The 20,139-nt window shown below is 38.6% G+C and overlaps 1 pseudogene; it reads left to right on the plus strand.

The window, feature by feature from the left end:
* Nucleotides 1-6,762: 6,762 nt before the first annotated feature.
* Nucleotides 6,763-19,067, plus strand: LOC120205347 (annotated as a pseudogene).
* The last annotated feature ends 1,072 nt before the right edge of the window (nt 19,068-20,139 follow it).

The raw sequence follows: 20,139 nt of genomic DNA on the forward strand, positions 1-20,139 counted from the left end.
AAAAAATCACAAATGGACATACTGGAAGGTTGTAAAAGCTTATCGAGAAGTGGATTTTAATAAGCATATAAACTGTTTAAGACGTGTTTTGCCTCAGTGTGCTCAAACACTAGAAGATGTCGGGTTTGAAAGATGGTCAAGAGTACATCAACTTAGAGCAAGATATGGTTTTATGACGTCTAATAGTGCAGAATCAATCAACTCTCTAAGTCGTCATTCCCAGAAATTACCATTACTATGTTAATGGAGTTTTTTCGAGCCTCTATTCAACAGTGGTACTACAAGAAAAGAAACCATACAGGTATTATTTCTTTAAATTCGTAACTTATCATATATTTTACTAAGTATTATTTATTTAAATTTACAGGAACATTGGAACATCGTGTTACACCATGGACAGAAAAAAAGATAACGAAACGTGTTGTGAAGTCAACGTCATGGAGAGTTGAACCATGTTCAAACACTTTATTTGAAGTACTGGATAATAACTTAAATGGGCTTGTCGATCTAAATGCAAAGACGTGTAGTTGTATGAAATGGCAAACATCTGGTTATCCGTGTGCCATTTATAAAAGTTTCTCTTCATCTAAACCAAGATGATTCAAGCGCATACGCTATGGATTGCTACATTACAGAAGTATATCGACACTTATGGCGAGATTGTCTACCCTATTCCACATCCTTCTGAGTGGGACATACCAGATGACTTACAAACAGTTTTGCCACCAGCCATGGACAGAAGGCTACCTGGCCGACCAAAAAGTCACGATCGTATACCGTCTAAGGGTGAAGAGAAGAAGAGATCGACATGTAGTCGGTGCAAGAAAAGTGGCCATACAAGGTTGACATGTGGATCACTAGTGCCATCACAATCATCTTTTCCTCTACCAAAATATGGATCCTCATCAAAATCCCAATCACAACCGCCTTCACCTTTTGGGACTGTTAACTTAGGTGATTTTTAAATGCAAACGTTGTATTATGTGTGAACTTTTAACATTTTCAGTTAGGCATGTATTAGTAACTTGAGTTTGAACATTGCTATGATATGTTCAGTTGTTATCACTTATTAGACATTCATTTGACTATCGCAACGCGAATATGACTATCGCAACACGGAAATGACTATCGCAATGCAGAATTGACTATCGCAACGCGGAAATGACTATCGCAACGAGAGAATCGCAATGCGAAATGAAAATCGCAATGCGAAATGAAAATCGCAACGAGTGAATCGCAATGCGAAAATGAAAATCGCAACGCGAAATTAGTTTCGCGTTGCGATTTTCATTTTCGCATTGCGATTCTCTTGTTGCGATAGTCATTTTCGCGTTGCGATAGTCTGTTTTGCATTCAACATAATGCATATTGAAATCAACAAATCAACTATTACATTTCAATCAATTAAACAAGCATAAATATTATGTACACATCAATTAAACAAATCAACATTTACAAATCATCTTTTACAAATCAATTAAACAATCAAAAAATAATAATGAAATCAACTTTTTCACCCATACATCCATTTCACGCAGCTCACTTCAGGATTAACCTGCAGAAACCAAACATTGAATCAACAACACTTTCTACACATCTAAAACCTACAAACAACAAATTATTGAATTCTAGCTACTTAACCAAACATTTTCAAACCAAAAAGAGTAAATATGTTTAACAACACTTGCATTTGACTTACAAATTGTTTATGGACACTTTCATAACGCGGATGCAGGTAGGCAGCGTCTCGCATATATCGCTCTAGCCATAAAATGCCAAAACCATAAGCCTACTGCACCTCTATCTCTATCGGTGGGAGGTAGAAAATGTGTACTTCCTGCCGTCAAACGCTCCAAGCACATGCATACGAGAGGACCACAATCCCCTCTGGCTTCCTTCGTTTGTTGTGGCGTGGTCTCGTCTCTGATAACTGTAACATTAAACTTCTTTGGCTTCTTGTTTCCAAACTTAGTCCAATAATCAATTGCATCCAAGAATTTAGCCAAATGAGAGCTCCATCCCTTAATCATATCTCTCAAATCAGACAATGATATGTAATTTATCATGCTGTCATATACTATTGTCTTTAGGGATGGGAGCTGAAGCTCGACGAGAAGCCAATGAGTACGGTCTAAAACAGGGATAAACACCTGCATCGAAATGTAATAATTCAAATTGCGCACTTATTTATGAACACCCTTAAAATATTTAAACAAATATACTAACCTTATCGATCTCCCACCATGCAGGATAAAGTTTAGCTTGTCCATTAGCCAACACATATGATTCCTGTCGTTGATTCTTCAAGTGAACTACGTGAAAAGATTTCGGCATAATTGTATATCGCTTTTTTTTAATATTTTTCTTCAATTTCCTTAGAATTAGAAGACGTGTCACTCATGGATCAATATGCTGTTTTACAAAAAAAGACATATATTAGTGAATTACATAAATTTTAAAAAAAATTAATCAAAATGAAATATAAGAAATATAAGACTTACCCCCCATCGAAATAGTCGTTGTCTTCAACCCCTAACAATACACCCCACAAAGATCGTTCAATCAACAAATGCATATCATCGTTGAGTTTGTATATGTCAGCGTAACACCCTTGGCTCCGCTCATGTAGATAAAAATCAACTGCGGTCTTAGCCCAAATGGTATTATCCAGAATTGTTTCCGGTAGTTGTTTCCTCTCCACTTCATTTGCCGGAATGGTACTGGCCGATAACTTATACGAAAGCCAACAGTCATCCATCATGTCCGGAACGTGAGGGGGCTTCTCAATAATTCGATATATTACGCCGTGTGAATCGGGCTCTAGAATATTGGGAGGGACCTATTCAACGATGACAGTGGCCTCTTGAACGGTGGGAGGGGACTCTTGAGGGATGATAGGGGCCTCTTGAACGGTGGGAGGGGACTCTTGAGGGATGATAGGGGCCTCTTGAATGATGACAGATGAGTCGGGCTTTTTCTTACGGATTCTTTGCACTATTGGGGTGAACGGAGACGTAATGGCACGTGCACGCCGTCTGATGCGTGAACTCCGTCTTGCAAGAAAAACCCGACGTAGAGCATCCACCTTAGCAGGCCGCTAAAAATAAATTAATACATAAATCAGTAAATAAACAGACATGATATTAAACAATGAGAACAAAGACAAATATATTTCAAACTTGCACGGTATTCACCCAAGTCATTATTATATCATTGTTCACAAAATGCATCAGATAACATTCCAGAAGTAAGCACTTATATAAACATTTAAAATGACAACATATAGGTTTAGTCCAGGTTCAATGACAACATAAAGAGTAGTAGTTTATTCTTGAAACTTAAATTTTCAACACTGTGAAGTTAGTATTTGTCTTTTGGTTGAAGTAATGCAATTCATTCAAGTTTCAATTTGCAGAAGAAGAATAGAATCTGAAACTTAAAATCGCAATGCGAAAATAACTTTCGCAATGCGAAAATGACTATCGCAATGCGAATTTGACTATCGCAATGAGAGAATCGCAATGCGATTTTCATTTCGCATTGCGATTCTCTCGTTACGATAGTCAAATTCGCATTGCGATAGTCATTTTCGCATTGCGATTCTCTCGTTGCGATAGTCATTTTCGCATTGCGATAGTAAACTATTCTTCTTCTGCAAATTGAAACTTGAATGGATTGCATTACTTCAACCAAAAGACAACCAAAAACAAATACTAACTTCACAGGGTTAAAGAATAAACAATTAAACAGTATTGGCAGCAACCGAATGAATTTACTAAGCAATCTAAGTGAAATTACGAGTAAATTTATCATCAAGTTAAATATGAAAAATATTAAACTTACCTCATTGCGTAGAGTATGAACCTCGTTCTGCAACGATGCTATAATCTCACGTAGAGCTGCTACCTCACTACGTAAAGTAGACACCTCAACACGCCATGCACCATTGTCATCGCGTAAAGTACCGACCTCCTCACACAAGGCATTGACCTCATTACGCCCCTGACTCATCCCGTGGAGGTGGAGGTGGAGAATAAGGAGATAAATGTCGTCGCATCTTTGACGGTCGCCTATCATGAGGTGATGGTGGAGAAGAGGCTCGATGATGTGACAGAATAGGTGATAACTCTCGTTGTGGAGGTGTATATTCGGGTCGATCAGGTGATGGCTCTGGGTGAGGTGATGGCTCTCGAAGTGGTAGCTACTCATCATCCGTGCCATCAGAAAAAGCTTACTAGCTTGCCACCAATCAGTGGCAAGCTCAGCTTCCGTGGGTGTCAGCCTCTGTAATGGAGTGTTGGCCTCCTAACAATATAAAAGCTCAAACAAAGTTAAACGTGTACTAGTAATAACTTATTTATAAACATATGGTAGTATTTGTGTTAACTTACATTATTTATTGTAGTATACGGTAGTAAATCTTCCCATTGCTGCAATGATCATTTCTTCTTCCAGGAAATAGCCCTAGGAATATCATTAGAAGTTTTTAATGCATATGTCTGCATGGCGGGAAAGGCCTCAAATATCCAAATCTACAAACAATATAATAACAAACATTAGTAATTGTTAAAGAATTAATTATATTTTTGGAAACATTATATAAAAATTATTACCTTAAAGGCCCAAATAAAGCCTGACAAAGTGTATTTGGAACCATCGCCACGTAAACTTTTCTGATCATTAAAGGTAGACGACAACTTATTCCATGTAGCTCTCCATAGATACGAACCCCACGGAAACAGGTTTCATGCATTTAGGTCCTCTACCAATTTAATTAGATCATTAGGAATAGGTTGTCGGGCCTCTCTGCCTAAAAAGCCGGCTTGCAAAAGTATTAGAAGGCATACTCGGACAACATCGACGTCATCCATCCGAGTAAAACCATCTTTCTTATTCAATAATCTCGTCAAGTCTTCCACGTGTAAATTCGACTTCTCCGTTGACTGCTCAGGAAAAACCCGGGAAAACCATGATAGGCGGGTAATATGTCTAGTATACCGATTTACATCATTGTGTCCGAAGCGTAGACCGGTGATTAAGCAAAACTCCTCCCGCCCAAAACACGTATACGCTGGTGGAAAATCAAACCATATCTCTTCATCACAACGTTGTATAGTCTCTGGTAGATCGCTAGTCATGGTTTGAAGAAACAGATGGGTCAACATAGCATCTCCACCCGGATGTTGTACTTTCAGCCATGGCCCGAAGCAAGTATCCTCAAATATTTTTCTTTGTGCAGGTGAAAGCTTCGACGCAATTGTTTTGACCATGCTTACTTTATTTCTTAAGGTCAATTGAGCCGAATAAAAGTTCTGCAAAAACAATAAACATACCAATTTAGATATACCAAAAACTACACTATGAAGATATGAACAATAAACATAAAGAGTAGTAGTTTATTCTTCAAACTTAAATTTGCAACACTGTGAATTTAGTATTTGTTTTTTGGTTGAAGTAATGCAATTCATTCAAGTTTCAATTTGCAGAAGAAGAATAGTTTATGAAACTTTAAATCGCAACACAAAATGAAAATCGCAACACGAAAATGACTATCGCAACGCGAATTTGACTATCGCAACGCAAGAATCGCAACGCGAAATGAAAATCGCATTGCGATTCTCTCGTTGCGATAGTCAAATTCGCATTGCGATAGTCATTTTTCGCGTTGCGATTCACTCGTTGCGATAGTCATTCTTGGTTTCAAATACTAAAATTGAAAGAAACTTGAATGGATTGCATTACTTCAACCAAAAGACAAAACAAAGACAAATACTAACTTCATAGGGTTAAAGACTAAACAGTTTAGCAGTATTGGCAGCAATCGAATGAATATAATAAACAATCTAAGTGAAATGATTAATCTATTATTGAAAACACCAGTAAACTTATCATCAATTTCAATATGAAAAACCTAATAATAATGCAAAAATTTCAAAATAAAAATAATTAAAAAAAAACTAACCCTCGGTGGTTGATTTAGTTGATTTTCCATTTCTGACCGTGAATGATTTCGTCGGAGATGGAGACTGTTATCGTCGTGGGGACTGATTTCGTCAGAGATGGGGACGGATGTCGCCTTAGAGAGTGAGAGATGGAGATGAGACTGAGTTGTGATTTAGGGTTTTAGGTTATGAGTTACGATTACGGGATATACTGTGGACGGTTCAGTGTTCCGATATATTAATATATTCGTGTTTGGAATTTGAAAAAAAATACGCGTTAATACGAATGGCGCTATGTAAATTGCATTGCGATAGTTAGATTCGCATTGCGATTTACGTATTTGCATTGCGATTTACGTAATCGCATTGCGATTTTCCAAATTCGCGTTGCGATTTACCTATTCTCATTGCGAATTATGAAAATCGCAACGCGAATTTGGGAAATCGCAATGCGATAGTCAGAATCGCGTTGCGAATCTGGAAACTAATTTGTGATACCGGAGATCGCGTTGCGAATTATCGATCGCATTGCGATTTAGTTGGTCATTTTGGCAAACCCAAAAAAGTTGGTTAAAATCGTATATTATAAGACATTTTTGGTCACTGAGGTTATTTTCTCTATTTTTAATTCTTATCTCTTTTGAAGATTCTTGAGCTTAAATTTTCAAACTTTAAGCTACAAAGAGATCAAAAGGGGGAAAGTAGGTAGACCCAGAGCTTCTGAATTTAGATGAAGTTATAGTTTGTTGTCATCGGAATTTGTTCTTTACTTTGTTTTTGGTCATTGGTTAAAAAGGAAAGAAAACAAAAGAAAAAAAAAATGAGCAATGCTCATCAAGAAGCCATCAAGCAATTTCTGTCTTTGATGGACAATGGTGAGATTTAAGTATTATATATATATATATATATATATATATATATATATATATATATATATATATATATATGGGTTTCTTTTCTTTTGATCTGCAAATCACTAACACTTTTTATTTTTGGAAAATTTGACTTAAAGATGATGAGAAAATCAAGAGCACATTTCAGGTCAGTCTCTTTTGATCTGCCGTGTACAGAGATGACACATGAATTTATGTTAGGGGTCGAAAATAGATTATCAACATTATATATATATATATTGGTTCTAGTTTATGGGGTGATTCAATCGTTGTGAATCTTGGCAAAGGGCTAGATAAAAGCTAGTTGATACTTGCTAGTTTTATCCCTAAGTTACTATGACTCAAAGGTTTGTTCGATTCGGGTACATATCGAGCTATTCCATGTATTTTGGAGGATCATACTCCTATACCATGTGCCAGACATGGATGCTTCAAGAAAAATGAAGAGTAGGGATAACATAAGATCGATCTTTTGTGATTGGTTACCGAAATAGAATACTAGCTTGTTAGTGATCATTAAACGGTGAGATGTGCAATGGAATAGTAAGGATCATCTTAAACAATTTGTGTATGTTTGGTATTAACTAATCGAGTTAGGACTGGAAAGTATCCCCTTTGAGGTGTTTCGGTAGAATTAAGTCCGGTGCATTTATCTTTCGCCTATTTAGTTGTCTTCCGTGCTTGTATGCTTCCATGTGGGTAAATTGGATGAAAACAACCTTTCAAGATACATGTTTTGTTCTGTGATCTGCCAAAATGTGATTTAAACTCAAGTACCTTGGTCTGCAGAATATGCATCATGGGTATCCATCTGAAACTCTAGTGCGGTTCCTCAAAGCGAGAGATTGGAATGTTCAAAAAGCTCATAAAATGGTGGGATTCATATGGTGCACTTAAGTTACACCAATTTCCGTGCATTAAGATCTCAATTTTTCCATGTTTTAATTCATAATTCGTTAACTGTTCCAGTTAATTGATTGCTTACAATGGCGAATACAGAATGAGATTGACAACATATTATCGGTGAATTTCTCTATCATACACTGATTCTTAATACTTTTGGTTTATGGAATCATATTGTTTTATTAGTTTATGAAATCACTTTTTCTTAATTATGTAGAAACCAATTGTCCCTACAGACCTATACAGAGCGGTACGAGATTCTCAACTTGTAGGATTTTCGGTGTAACAACCCGAATATTTACAAAATAATATTAATTGAAATTGGAGGTAAATTGTGAAAATGAGTGAAATTAAGTGACTAAATTAAAATTTATGAAAACTTGTATGCCATTTTTGAAGTAAAGAAAATTCAGGGACCAAACCCTGAATTTTCCCTAAAACTATCGGTAGGCTTGATGATTTAAGCGTGATTTCTGATTTACAATCAGAAATCACAAATGCTATTTCTTTAATTTTCTTTCTCTCACACCTCCACTTTCAAGTCCGATCCAAACGTCGTCCGAATTCCGATCGTTGTTTTGAAACCACCGTTGTGTTCATCATCGAGCGAGGAACAAACCCTTCAAATTAATTGAAGCGAAACACGGCCAAACGTCGGGAATTTCCAGTCAAAGTAGCGACGGTTTTGTTAGCTCTATCGCCGAGGAAATCTTAAATTCACCGCTGATCGTTGCTCCGTTTACGACACCTCCCGCACCATCGTGTTCCTTGTGCCGTTTCGAGTTCACCGGTGTCAACCTTGTCCGTCGTAGACGGCGGCGCGTGAGGAGGTGGTGCAGTCAAAGATTCGGCCGATTTGAAATCGAGCTCTCCGCCGTTCAAAAATTTGAACCGATCATTGTAAGTATCTCGAAATCGCTCAAAATAATTTTTAGAAATTTTTTCGGGATTTTTAGGGCCCCGGAGGACGCCTCACGCACCACACGCGCCGCCGCAGGGCGAGTGGCTGCTGGAAACTGGTCTAACCGGTTTTCAACTGACCGGTTTCAAAAGATTCGAACCGGTTTGACCGGTCTGAACCGGTCTGACCCGACCCGACCGTTGACCCGACCCGACCCGACCGTTGACCGTTGACTGTTGACCGTTGACTTTCTTTGACCAAAACTTAAAATGGCTTTGACCGAGCATTAAACGACCATTAATCTTTTCCGAGTATACCTATCCTGATAGTTTTCGACGTGCCGAATCCGTTTCCGTGGTCCGTTTTGTCAAATTCGAATCCAAAGGTCTCCAAATCTATGGTCAAAGTGATTGACTTTGACTTTGACCAAGAATTTGAATTTTCGGAAAGTCATACTTTATGTTTTTCGACGCCCTGATTCCGATTCCGCAATCTGTTTGGCCAAATTCAGACTCGAAATACCTCAAATTGATAGTCAAACCCGAAAAATGCTTATATACTTAAGAAGTTTAGCTTTGAACAATTAAATAGGATTTGAGACTGATAAATATTATTGTTTGAAGGTACAAGAGACTCTCCGGATCGTTCGACAGCTCGACCCAGCTCTTCTAGATCAGTTAAACCACGTGTGCCAGTATTCACCCGTTCGAAAACTGTAGCAGAGCGTGGTGAAACCAGCAATCAGTAGATTTGTTATTTGAATCTATTGTCGAGGTGTGTTCCCTACTTATTACTGAACTGTTTTATTGGTTTTAATATGTGGTACACCGAATTCATTGGTTATTGTTTTATTGATGCACCAATTTAATTGACAATTTATGGAATATGGCTGCTATCTAATTTTTGTTTTGAAATGGTATATGATTACCATGTTTTTGGATTTATGGAATTTATGTCACGGTGCAATTGAATTTTGGAATTGAATTATGATGGAATAGCTCTGATCAAGCTAATTGGGCCTAATGTGACTCTTGAGGGCCCCAAGATGTTTCATTAGGTCGGCTTTCCTTTGCTGTGTGCTTAGGGTAAGCTATATGGACTTATTGACTTGGGTTTAAGTATACAAGCTTCAAAGCCTATCCTTAAGTCGGCTTTCTTTTTGCTATGTGCATAAAGTAAGCTATATGGAAAATAATTTTGGGAACTACTAATGGTGTACCGAAAAAGGGTTTAAACTATGATTTTCAAAAAGTTAAACTCTTTTACGAATTTGTGAGATTACTGGACTATGATTTGTACCTATTGTGATTTTATGAAAATGTTGGGACACACTGAGCCTAGCTCACCTTTTGAAAATGTTTTCCCTTTCAGATACTGTTGGTTAGATACCTTGGTTCGAGCACTTGGAGGATCAACATATCTCTTGAAGTAAATCAGATTGTAATATTTTTATCTGGCAAGTTGACTTTATTTTGGTGACATGGACCTTATTTTAAAATATCGGATTTTATAATGATAACTCTTTTGCTAATACTGCTCGGTTTATTGTGATATTGAATTTGAAGACATGTTTTAAATTAAATTATTATTTATTGGTACTATATTTACGAGTTGGATTTTGATAGTATAATTTGTTTATAATTTCATGTTATTTATAATGTGATTTTATATTGATGGAATAACGGTTTCGAAAAATGTCTTTAATAATCATAATGTGATCCACTAGACTTAGTCGAAACGCATAGGTCGGGTCTAGGGGGTTACATTTATTGGTATCAGAGCTTTTGGTTTTTAACCCTCGGACTGTGTATGAGTCCACATTGAAAATACGGTTTTGAAATATTTTACAAAATGAGTTACTAAGGCCATGTCACAAAGTTATTAAGATTTTAACTATGTTTGAGACTCCAAGTGCTTATCTAACCCTAAGTTTATCTTTTGTAGTAAACTTGAGATCCATCAAAATGAGTGCTAGACGTGGTCGTCGAACTAGCCGTGGACGAGGTCGAGTGGCTAGATTCGCAGATCCGATCGATGAGATACGGGTAGATCCCCCACCTCCGATAGGTGATCATGCTCCTACGACCCCAACGGATCTGCCTCCTGTCGCTGGTATTGGCATGACTACACCGATAATAGGAGCGACTGATATTGAGTCAGAGTCTACCGGAGTTGCTTTGGATGAGAATTTTGGTAGACAATTTCTGCAGTTAATACAGGGAGCAGTCAAAGCTACTGGTGTTGTATATGAGGTTCCTATTTCGCAGACTTTGATTGCCAATGGAGTTAGAACTTTTGGGGGACAAATAGGTGGAGCTCCTACTGAAGCTGAGGATTGGCTCCAAGATACAGAGAGACGCATGGATCAGTTGGGTTTGGACTCAACTAAGAGATATCAGGGTGTTGTGGCGATGTTAGATGGCAATGCCTACACTTGGTAGGAGTCAGTGACCAGTAGTGTTCCTACCGATCGTTTGACCTGGAATTTCTTTAAGGATCGCTTTCGGAGCCGTTTTCTAGGAGAGTGCCGTAAGAAGATGGGTCTTTGCTATCAGTGTGGATCTAGTGGTCATTATCGGAGGGATTGTCCTCAGTTAGTTTCGTTTGAGCAGACCACTACCCAAACTCTTGTGCGTTCGCACACTACAGTACAGACCCCAATTAGATATCGTAGTCAAGGAAAGACTCGAGGATCAGCGTCCAGGACAGACAGTAGAGCCCGACCTCAGCAAAATAGAGGGCCAATAGCTTCTGAGGCTAGACAGCCAGCTTTAGTTTATGCAACTAGACGTCGTGATGACAGAGATGAGCCTGAGGTTATTGCAGGTACATTTACTATTTATTATACCACATACTTTGCATTATTGGACAATGGCTCTACTCACTCCTATGTATCGAGCTCAGTATCTCGAAACCTTCAGATTCCGATCGAGAACACTGAAAATACTGTTACAGTTACAAGTCCAGTAGGACAAGCAATATTAGTGAATAAAGTATTTCGGCGTTGTCCTCTCGAGGTTCAGGGAGAAATTTTTCTCGCTGATCTTATGGAACTTCCTTTAGGGGAGTTCGATCTAATTCTTGGAATGGATTGGTTAAATAAACACAAGGTAAAGCTAGATTGCGAATACAAGCGGGCTACTCTGAAGACTTCAGATGGTCGGACTGTTGTGTTAATTGGTGAACGGCGTGGTTATCTATCCAATATAGTTTCAGCGATGGAAATTGATCATATGATCCGGAAGGGATATGAGACCTTCATTGCTTGTATTTTGAACACCAAAGGTGCATTGTCCACGATCGAGGAGATTCGTACAGTTAGCGAGTTTCCTGATGTTTTTCCGGAGGAGTTGCCTGGGTTACCTCCTGATAGAGAGGTAGAGTTCGAGATTGAGACTTATTCGGGATCTTCACCTATTTCTATGACACCTTATCGTATGGCTCCAAAGGAACTTAAGGAGTTGAAAGTCCAATTGCAAGAATTATTCGATCGAGGATTTATCCGACATAGTACTTCACCATGGGGAGCTCCAGTTTTATTCGTGAAAAAGAAGGATGGGTCGCTAAGATTATGTATTGACTATCGGAAATTGAACAAGATGACGGTCAAGAATAAATACCCATTACCCAGGATTGATGACTTATTTGATCAATTGCGATGAGCTACTGTATTCTCTAAGATTGATCTTCGTTCGGGGTATTATCAATTGAAAGTTAAAGGATCTGATGTTACAAAAACGGCCATTCGCACTAGATATGGTCATTATGAATTTTTAGTGATGCCTTTTGGTTTGACGAACGCTCCTGCAGCTTTTATGGATTTGATGAATCGGGTGTTCCGACCATATTTGGATCAATTTGTGGTGGTCTTCATTGACGATATTCTGATCTATTCTCGTACTGAGGCAGAGCATGACGAGCATTTGAAGATCGTTCTGCGGACTTTGAGAGAGCATCGTCTATATGCCAAACTAAGCAAATGTGAGTTTTGGCTTCAAGAAGTGTCATTTCTGGGGCATATTATTTCTGCGCGAGGTGTTCAGGTGGATCCCAGTAAGATAGAGGCTATTATGAATTGGAAACGACCTAAGAACGTATCTGAAATCCGCAGTTTCTTGGGCTTGGCTGGTTATTATCGACGTTTTGTTGAGGGCTTCTCGATCATTGCTTCTCCTTTGACAAAGTTGTTAAGGAAGAATGTGTTGTTTGACTGGGGCGAGGCACAACAGGAGAGCTTTGAGAAATTAAAGGCGGTTTTGACTCAAGCACCGGTGTTGATTCAACCAGAGTCCGGGAAGGATTTTACAGTGTATAGTGATGCTTCACATTCAGGACTTGGTTGTGTTTTAATGCAGGAAAGTAAGGTGGTGGCTTATGCATCCCGTCAGCTGCGGCCGCATGAGAGTAACTATCCTACTCACGATTTAGAGTTGGCAGCAGTAATTTTTGCCTTGAAGATTTGGAGACACTATCTTTATGGAGAGAAGTGTTACATTTTCACAAATCATAAGAGCTTAAAGTATCTTCTGACCCAGAAGGAACTTAATTTGAGACAGCGTCGCTGGTTAGAGCTTCTAAAGGATTATGATTGCGTGATTGATTACCACCCTGGTAAAGCTAACATTGTAGCAGATGTTTTGAGTCGAAAGACGGTATCGGAGTTGAGGTCTTTAATGGCCAAGATGAATTTATATGACGATGGCACTTTGTTAGCAGAATTGCAAGTTAAGCCGACCTTGGTTGATGAGATCAAAGCTAAGCAGCCCCTTGATAGCTCCTTGCTTTCCATCTTTGAGCAAGTAGAGCAGGGGACAAACTCAGATTACGCAATTGATCAGGATGAAGTTTTATGCTTTAAAGGTAGATATTGTGTGCCTGATGATGCTGAGTTGAGGCAGACTATCCTTACTGAGGCTCATAGTAGTCCATATGCTATGCACCCCGGAGGAGATAAGATGTACCGAAATTTGAGAGAGAGGTATTATTGGATTGGTATGAAGAAAGACATATCTGACTTTGTGGCTAGGTGTTTGACTTGTCAGCAAGTTAAGGCAGAACATCAACATCCATCAGGTTTGTTACAGCCTATCAAGATTCCTGAATGGAAATGAGAGCGTATTACTATGGATTTTGTTACTGGCTTGCCTATGACTCCTTCGAAAAAAGATTCAGTTTGGGTGATTGTTGACAGACTTACAAAGTCATCTCACTTCATTCCTGTGCGAGTAAATTATACTTTGGATAAGCTGGCAAGATTGTATATTTCAGAGATTGTCAGATTGCATGGTGTTCCATTGTCTATTATTTCTGATCAAGATCCGAGATTTACTTCGAGATTTTGGAAGGCGTTACATACGGCTTTGGGAACAAGATTGGATTATAGTACATCATTTCATCCACAAACTGATGGTCAATCTGAGAGAGTAATTCAGATTCTGGAGGATATGTTGCGGGGTTGCGTAATCGATTTTCATGGTAGTTGGGAGAACTTTTTGCCGTTGGCTGAATTTGCTTACAATAACAGTTATCATACCAGCATTCGTATGGCACCCTATGAAGCGCTCTATGGGCGTAAATGTCGCACTTCGATCTGTTGGACTGAGTTGCGTGATAGGAAAACGTTGGGACCTGAGTTAGTGCGAGAGACGGAGGACACAGTCAGATTAATCCGTGACCGTCTGAAAGAGGCATTTGATAGGCAGAAATCTTATGCAGATCAAAGAAGGAAAGATAGACAGTTTGAAGTGGGAGATCGGGTCTTTTTGAAAGTTTCACCCTGGAAGAAAGTATTGAGATTCGGGCGTAAGGGTAAATTGAGTCCAAGATTTATTGGACCATTTCGTATCTTGAAGAGGGTAGGACCTGTTGCATATCAGCTTGAGTTGCCTTCTGAGCTAAGTCGTATTCATGGTGTCTTTCATGTATCAATATTGAGGAGATACCATCCAGATCCAGGTCACATTATTCAGGTTGAAGAAGTAGAGCTGAGACCTGATTTGTCATATGAAGAGGAGCCCATTCAGATCTTAGAGAGAGATGAACGAGTTCTTCGGAATAGACGAATTCCAATGGTCAAAGTTCAGTGGAGTAATCGAGGCCCCTCAGAAGCTACTTGGGAGACATTGGAGTCAATGGAGGCTCAGTTTCCTCAACTATTCTCGTAAGGTAAATTTCGAGGATGAAATTTCTTGTAGAGTGGGAGAATTGTAACAACCCGAATATTTACAAAATAATATTAATTGAAATTGGAGGTAAATTGTGAAAATGGGTGAAATTAAGTGACTAAATTAAAATTTATGGAAACTTGTATGCCATTTTTGAAGTAAAGGAAATTCAGGGACCAAGCCCTGAATTTTCCCTAAAACTGTCGGTAGGCTTGATGATTTAAGCGTGATTTCTGATTTACAATCAGAAATCACAAATGCTATTTCTTTAATTTTCTTCCTCTCACACCTCTACTTTCAAGTCCGATCCAAACGCCGTCCGAATTCCGATCGTTGTTTTGAAACCACCGTTGTGTTCATCATCGAGCGAGGAACAAACCCTTCAAATTAATTGAAGCGAAACGCGGCCAAACGTCGGGAATTTCCAGTCAAAGTAGCGACGGTTTTTGTTAGCTCTATCGTCGAGGAAATCTTAAATTCACCGCTGATCGTTGCTCCGTTTACGACACCTCCCGCACCATCGTGTTCCTTGTGCCGTTCCGAGTTCACCGGTGTCAACCTTGTCCGCCGTAGACGGCGGCGCGTGAGGAGGTGATGCAGTCAAAGATTCGGCCGATTTGAAATCGAGCTCTCCGCCGTTCAAAAATTTGAACCGATCGTTGTAAGTATCTTGAAATCGCTCAAAATAATTTTTAGAAATTTTTTTCGGGATTTTTAGGGCCCCGGAGGACGCCTCACGTGCCACACGCGCCGCCGCAGGGCGAGTGGCTGCTGGAAACCGGTTTAACCGGTTCTGACCGGTTTGACCGGTTTCAATCGGTTTGACAGGTCTGAACCGGTCTGACCGGTCTGACCCGACCCGACCGTTGACCCAACCCGACCCGACCGTTGACCGTTGACTTTCTTTGACCAAAACTTAAAATGGCTTTGACCGAGCATTAAACGACCGTTAATCTTTTCCGAGTATACATATCCTGATAGTTTTCGACGTGCCGATTCCGTTTCCGTGGTCCGTTTTGTCAAATTCGAATCCGAAGGTCTCCAAATCTACGGTCAAAGTGGTTGACTTTGACTTTGACCAAGAATTTGATTTTTCGGAAAGTCATACTTTATGTTTTTCGACGTCCTGATTCCGATTCCGCAATCTGTTTGGCCAAATTCAGACTCGAAATACCTCAAATTGATAGTCAAACCCGAAAAATGCTTATATACTTAAGAAGTTTAGCTTTGAACAATTAAATAGGATTTGGGACTGATAAATATTATTGTTTGAAGGTACAAGAGACTCTCCGGATCGTTCGACAGCTCGACCCAGCTCTTCTAGATCAGTTAAACCACGTGTGGCAGTATTCACCCGTTCGAAAACTGTAGCAGAGCGTGGTGAAACCAGCAATCAGTAGATTTGTTATTTGAATCTATTGTCGAGGTGTGTTCCCTACTTATTACTGAACTGTTTTATTGGTTTTAATATGTGGTACACCGAATTCATTGGTTATTGTTTTATTGATGCACCAATTTAATGTGATAATTTATGGAATATGGCTGCTATCTAATTTTTGTTTTGAAATGGTATATGATTACCATGTTTTTGGATTTATGGAATTTATGTCACGGTGCAATTGAATTTTGGAATTGAATTACGATGGAATAGCTCTGATCAAGCTAACTGGGCCTAATGTGACTCTTGAGGGCCCCAAGATGTTTCATTAGGTCAGCTTTCCTTTGTTGTGTGCTTAGGGTAAGCTATATGGACTTATTGACTTGGGTTTAAGGATACAAGCTTCAAAGTCTATCCTTAAGTCGGCTTTCTTTTTGCTATGTGCATAAAGTAAGCTATATGGAAAATAATTTTGGGAACTACTGATGGTGTACCGGAAAAGGGTTTAAACTATAATTTTCAAAAAGTTAAACTCTTTTACGAATTTGTGAGATTACTGGACTATGATTTGTACCTATTGTGATTTTATGGAAATGTTGGGACACACTGAGCCTAGCTCACCTTTTGAAAATGTTTTCCCCTTTCAGATACTGTTGGTTAGATACATTGGTTCGAGCAATTGGAGGATCAACATATCTCTTGAAGTAAATCAGATTGTAATGTTTTTATCTGGCAAGTTGACTTTATTTTGGTGACATGGACCTTATTTTAAAATATCGGATTTTATAATGATAACTCTTTTTCTAATACTGCTCGGTTTATTGTGATATTGAATTTGAAGACATGTTTTAAATTAAATTATTATTTATTGGTACTATATTTACGAGTTGGATTTTGATAATTTGTTTATAATTTCATGTTATTTATAATGTGATTTTATATTGATGGAATAACGGTTTCGAAAAATGTCTTTAATAATCATAATGTGATCCACTAGACTTAGTCGAAACGCATAGGCCGGGTCTAGGGGGTTACATTCGGGATACTCAAAAGAGGTATTTTCTTATCATCTTGATATCCATGTTTGTTTTGATTTTCATATATACATAATGTGGAGTTGATCTCTTGTACTTGTTTTAGAGCTATTAGGATCCCTTCCTTCAGAACAAGAACTTTTGTTACGCGATTAATCGACACATGCCCTCTTAAATTTTCAGGGTCTTCCTGTGATTGCCATCGGTGTTGGGCTCAGCACATACAATAAAGCATCAGTAAGGAGATGATCTATTTTTCATTTCAGCAAGTAGAATCTGGTTTGATGTTGAAAGAAATCATCCAAAGACTTGTCATGTATGAACTTGAAACATTCTTCTGTGTTCTAGGTGAATTACTATGTACAATCACACATTCAAATGAACGGATATAGAGATCGTGTTGTATTGGTGAGTATGGACTTCGGCATTATGATGTTTCTCATGTATATTCTCGCTTACCGTCTTTATATGTATTGTATATAACATGTCGCATTTGTTATAGCCTAAGGCCTCAGAAGAGTATGGACGGCATATTAGCAAATGCCTTAAAATTTTGGATATGACTGGCTTGAAGCTTTCGGCACTGAATCAAATAAAGGTGTGGTTTATAGTATGATTTAGCCTTTCTCCGTACAATCTCTTTGAACGTCTCTCTTTCCCTACATAGTATCTTTGTATTAAGCAAGTTTGTACAATCTCTTTGAACCGTCTCTCTTTCTGTACATAGTATCTTTGTATTAAGCAAGTTTGTCATGTATCTGTACACGTATATGTTGAGACGGGTGATCGAAATGTGCTGGTTACTATATCAATACTTCCTCTTTCTATTGCTGATCCGTCTCTTATCCTATTTGCCAATGCAGCTATTGACTACTATAACAACAATTGATGACTTGAATTATCCTGAGAAGACGGGACATATTATATTGTCAATGTGCCGTACATATTTTCGGCATGTTGGAAGGTTCTTACTTTTCTTAATACCTACATTCTCTTAGCCGAGTCATACAAAACATAAGCCTAATGCTTCAATGCAAATGTCGGCAGGCTGTAAAACCCCTCTTGCAAGAAAGGACGAAGCGGAAAATTCGGGTGCTCCAAGGTTGCGGAAGGGATGAGTTACTGAAAGTAAGAAAATCAATTGCATCTTTAGTTGTGAAACTCTCTTGAAAGCATGTTTCCTTCTCAAATATCAGCAGTAGCTTCGTGTTTTTTCATAAAACGTATTTTCTTCGGACTCTGAAGTCCGTTAGTGTTCGCTATTATGCTTCCGTAACGTGAAGAGGATTGTTGCTGATCTCAAGTTCGTATTCAACTATTTTCGGTCGTTAATGCTTTCGATTTTACTATGAAAAGATAGCTTTAATGAATTGCTTCTCTTGGAAGTTCCTCTTGATCAGCATAGGACATTTAGTTCATTTCTGCTATCCTTTATATATATGTATATAAACAAAAATTAGTAAATCATGCTTTTGCTTGCTTTGCCTTGATTCTCGTTACGATCTATCTGACATGTTCACCTGAACTATGCCAGATAATGGAGTATTCATCCCTCCCGCATTTGTCTCGAAAAGAAGGTTCGGGGTCATCACGTAACGGCAGCAATGGAACAGTAGATGATTGTTTCTCATTAGATCATACCTTCCATCAACAACTTTACAATTACGTAAAGCAACAATCAACACTTGTAGAGACTGGTTTGCTCAAACAGGGGTCGGTTCATGTAGATTTTCCTAAGCCGGGTCTAGAAGACACCGAAATCGCAAAGACCGTTGAATCCGAGCTTCATGAGCTTGCAGACAAGAACGCTCTATTCAACTCATTAAGTGGCATTAAGGTAAATGGTGTTTAGATTTTTCGATACCGTACCGGTTACATACTTGTTGCCAGTATGTGATCACATGGCAAAAGGCTTGTGGACAACTACTTTACAATGAGGGATGGCCTTGTATTTCAACTATAGAATGTATGCCAGAGCTTTCTTGCATCGGCTTCATGCAGGTTTGACAGACAACTGAACTGGTGTAACTCGATACGGTACCTTAGGGTGTATAATAGTACATTTTTTTTTTCTGAATTCTGTATAGTCCCTGTCCAAATCTTGGTTTTAAAAGACGCACGGAGGCACAAAATTTCCTGAAGCCTAAGCGCATCTTCAAAAAGCTATAAAAGCATAGGCTTACCGGCTTAAGGGGGCATTTAGTTTGCGAGTTCGAGAATGAATATACGTATCGGACCAGCAAATGGAGACTCTTTAGATCATTAGACATTAGTATGGCATATAGCAGCAGCAAGATGACAATCACAGACATAGCTAAAGGAAGAACCTTAGGCAGTGTACTCTCCACCAGAAGGCCCAATTTGGGGGAGCCAAAATATGATATTTCTGTATTAAAGGTGCTTAATGAGCACGAGTTGGGCAATGTTCGACTCGTACTCGTTAAAAAAATTTGTAGCTCGACTCATTGCTTGTTAAGCTCATCAAAATTTTTACCTTATTTTCTGAACCGTAGGTAACACAGTGGCATGAAGGAAAGAAGGATTAACCCCATGAAGCAAGATGGTTTTCCAAGAGTCCCTTTGCACGAACTCAATCATACGCAAGGATGAAAATATATCTCAATTTTCTTTTGCATGAACTCGTGCAAAAGGGCAGCTTGGAAAACCATCTAAATAAATGGGTTTGCTCAACGAAGAAGACAACAATGGACGTTGTTTATAAGAGAAGGGAATTGGTCAAGAAAAAATCTTTCGAGATCTGGGGGAGGATGGAGAGCAAATATATAAAGAGACGACTCACGAGTTAGCTCTCTTTCTCAAATATTTCTAGGGTAAAATATACGATTTAGTACTTAAACTACCGGTTTTGGTCTCTGTGTATAAATAGAATATGTTTTATTATTTCTTGATTAATCAATATAATG

This window comes from Hibiscus syriacus, unplaced genomic scaffold (genome assembly GCF_006381635.1).
Source record: "Hibiscus syriacus cultivar Baekdansim isolate YM2019G1 unplaced genomic scaffold, ASM638163v2 tig00012370_pilon, whole genome shotgun sequence".
NCBI lineage: Eukaryota > Viridiplantae > Streptophyta > Magnoliopsida > Malvales > Malvaceae > Hibiscus > Hibiscus syriacus.